We start from the raw sequence: 4,026 nt of genomic DNA, 5'->3' as shown, positions 1-4,026 counted from the left end.
ACATAGTTTTTTTGGTTTCAGCTGGTTGCAACTGTTAATGAAGCACATTTTTTATGTTTAATCTTTATGAAAGTTACATGTATCGTCGAGAACATGGTTACATGTAGAATTTTAAATTAATTAATATTATTATCCATATAAAATGTACGAGTATGGCTTTATTAAATGTAAACTTATGGCGTCGTGGCAATTCGCAGAAATTTAATAATTTGTCTTTGATGTAGGACGGCGAGGGGAAGACGAAAGCATATCAATCGTACATATTTATGCACATATTTACATTTATAAATGCACACATATTTATGCGTTTGTCTTTTTGGATGAATGAAAAATTTCATATATGTAGTGATTTAGAGATTTCCATTTGAGTAATATGCTGTGGCATGTACGCTAGAAGCGATGCAACTTTTTGGCGTCTCGCCGTTTGTCTTGGTTCAAATCTCCTTACGGACCAAGTAATAATTTTGTTTTTGTTTTTCTTTTAATTAAATAATGTAGGTACAAAGGCATGCATAATTTCACATAATCGCTCAAATTTGCCAAAAGTTACTGAAAGCTTTATTGTAAATGTTTTCACTAAAATATTAGTTATTGGAATTAAAATTTTATGCGAATCCAATTTTTATTCCCATTTTTAGAAAGCGCAAGTATGTATATGTTCGTGGCACAAAAATTATTTCATAAGTAGTTAATTTTAAACACAAATATGTATGTACACTGGCAATCAAAAGTGAGTGCATCCTGTTTTTTGTTTAATATTTGCAATGTTTTTAAGTTAAAATTTTTTGTTATTTTCGACGGGTTTTGCGGTTTTATGCATATAACAAGTGAAATATAAAAAATAGCGCTATTTTTTTTTAATTTGTTTGCAAACGGTCATGCGCATTTTACTCTACAAGAAATTCCCTTTTATTTGGTAAAAAGTGCAAAAAGGCGTCAGCAATAAATAATCATCAAAAATCAACCGGATTTTTTAGCCGCTTAAAACTTGATCTTGTTCCACTAGAATTAAAAAACCGATCTATCTGCGTACTCGAAATTTTTCTAAAAATTCAGAATAAACAGGTAAAAATTTAGACAAGAATTCGTTGAATTTTTCTCTGTTCTGTGTGAAGTTTGAAAGTTTGACTTATGTAGTTTTTATTAAAGCATGAACCAGATTTTTATAAAAGATAATAAAAAAAATTAAATTGAAAATCATTGCAAAAATTAAGCAAAAACACCATGCACTCACTTTTGAATGCCAGTCTATGTAAGTATGTACATATGTGTGTAAACTTTATGCTAAACTATCATTATTTTAAATTGTATTCGCATCTTCATAAAAGGAGAACAAGGTAAAAAATTTAACAAAAATTAAAAATTAATGAAAATTATGTGAAGATTTACCATATTTTCGTTTATTTGCTCGAAAAGAACATCACATTTCATGTTGCTCAACATTGTATTATCAACATTAAATTCAACAGAATTTCTACATTCCGACTTGAACTTTTCTAACGCTGTTAGTTTTTCGTCCGCGAATAGTTTCCACTTTCAGTTTGCACCTTCTCTATCTATCTAAGTTCTCTGGCCTTGCTTACTTCAATTTGCTTTGATTTACTTTGAAAACTTGCTTGGCCGAATGGTGGCTTGGAACGCTGTCAAAGTAACCAGCCGTCTAGTTGAAAAGTCAATGTCTGACAGAGCTGTAAAATGATTGAATCAATAGGATCTGCATTCACTCGGCATTCTTTTCAAAATTTTGATTGTTTGTTTGTATAAAAAAAAACCTCATTACTGAGTGGCTTAAAATACTTGAAAACAAAGAAACTGTGTTGTGTTATTGAATGGTAGATTGACATTCAGTATAGAATGTGAATGTAACAGAAGCATTCGCACACAGACATGATTGTATATTTAGAATGAATGCACACTTTTTTTTTACCATTCAGTACCAATAATTTGTTCCCAGGGTTGATATATTTTATACTTTAAAGTTTGAACATATCTGGAATTGAAACAAAAACAAATATTTTATTTCAAAGTATATGTACTTATGTATTGAAGTTTTCTGCCACTAACCCAAAGCCAATGACTCGTGCAATATTATTTATTCCAAAGCAACTTATCGCAACCGTAGAGCAAAACAGACACATCTTGATATGTATACATATACATCATCGATTGTAGACATTTTTTCGCAGAAGAATATACAAAATTGATTTATCACAATTATTTTTGTACTAAATATTTTTTTCACAGTATACAGTGATCCAGGTAGCCAAAACAAAAAATGTAAACATGCTTATTTGGCATTTTGTTTGAATGTATTGGTTGATATTTTTTCACAGTTGTCGTTTTCGTTAACCCAAATGAAATCCAATTTAAATATTTTCTTATAGTGAAAAATATTTTCAAGTCACATAAAATAAAATAACGAGAAACACGAAATTCCAAGCAAATGAAGCGTGAAGCGTTAGCAATTATGACCGGATGCAGTTCCTACATAAGTCAAACCGTGTTCTGAACACAACTTTGAGTGAATAATGGTGGGCTGACTTTGTAAAATGGTCCCATCGATTAGGCGGTAAAAGAAGTATTACTTAGCTTATGGTACAGCTCTCCAATTTTCAAATGCACGTAATTTGTGTGTATTTGTTCAGCCGATTATTCACATTTGAAGGAGGATAATGCATGAATTAATGCAAGTAAAGACGGTTTATGCAAATAAGCGAGCGCGTTTGTTAACCGTATAAAATGTATGTATGTATATACACATATATTCAGAATGACGAGATGAACTAGTTCAGCCCTCTCTGTTTGTAAGCACGCTAACTCGAACATAATTTAGTTATTTTAACGAAAGTCGGTGTCGAAGTTGCCTTTGGTATAATTTAGGTTAGTGTTAAATTTTGTCGAAATCTGCCAATAACCACGCCCACCTCCCACGTAGTAATTAACAATATTTTTGTTTTATTATAATTTGTTTTATGAATTTTGCTGTTCAAATTTACATTTCAAATATATCAACAAACATTTGTAGGTACTTTTGCACCAGTTGTTGCCTATGGGTTAATGACAAAAAAATCCTATATATTCACAACATTTCATGTATTAGTTTTCAAATAAGCATATTGTCAATGGCTGGTTTGCTGTATACTGTGATTGTTTTCAGTTTTCAAATATGAAAACTTTCAAAACAAAATTTCAGAAGGGTTCCTGTTTTTTTTTTAAGGGGTTGAGGCGTTCCATTACTTTGAGCAACTTTTTTAATAAACTATTAATTTAAATGTTTCCTAAACATATTTACAACGCAGTTCTGCAAGAGGGTACCATAACTTTTTTTCAAATAACGTATATTTGGAACAACCAAAATTAATCGATATGGATACATACATTTATGTTCGTATGTACTACTTATGTATGTATATATACATAAAAATGCTCAGAATAAAAAGAGAAGATGATTAGTCCATGTCCGTTTATTTGCGTACACGAAAACTCTAGCAAAAGTTGAGATATCTCAACGAAATTCTGTACGAGGGTTTTTTTTTATCTAGGGCAGCAGGGTATTGAAAATACAAAAGTCGAACAATAACCTGGTCCCTCTCATAAAATGGTAATTTCGAAAAATGCCAAAACTACAATATCTATATATATAAAATTCAAATTATGTATGTACCTATAGACACACTTGGCTCCTAAACGAATAAGCCGATCGTAACCAAATTTTACACACGCACTGGATATCTTCCAGGGATGGTCACAGGGTAAAAAATATTTTGATATATAAAGGGGGCGTGGCCCCAAAACGTGGACCCGGGTAACCTTAGGATGTATTTGTTTAATATGGGTATCAAATTAAAGCTGTTCATGAGTGCTTTAAGATAGAGCAATTTTCATATAGCTGGGTGACTAGGGTCTCGAGATATAGACCAAAATGTGGACCTGGGTAACCTTGGGTGTATTTGTTCAATATGGGTATCAAATGAAAGCCGTTCATGAATGCTTTAAGATTGAGCACTTTTCATATAGCTGGGTGAC

The 4,026-nt window shown here is 31.5% G+C and overlaps 1 protein-coding gene across 3 annotated transcripts in view; it reads right to left on the bottom strand.

The window, feature by feature from the left end:
- LOC118740338 (ATP-binding cassette sub-family G member 4) overlaps positions 1 to 4,026 on the bottom strand; it is a 559,608-nt gene that overhangs the window by 172,468 nt on the left and 383,114 nt on the right. The window lies entirely within an intron of this gene.

Source organism: Rhagoletis pomonella, unplaced genomic scaffold (assembly GCF_013731165.1).
Source record: "Rhagoletis pomonella isolate Grant_MI unplaced genomic scaffold, Rhpom_1.0 Rhpom_scaffold_00006, whole genome shotgun sequence".
Taxonomy (NCBI): Eukaryota; Metazoa; Arthropoda; class Insecta; order Diptera; family Tephritidae; genus Rhagoletis; species Rhagoletis pomonella.
Note: the sequence above shows the minus strand (reverse complement) of the source record. Positions and strands in the feature narration are given on the sequence as shown.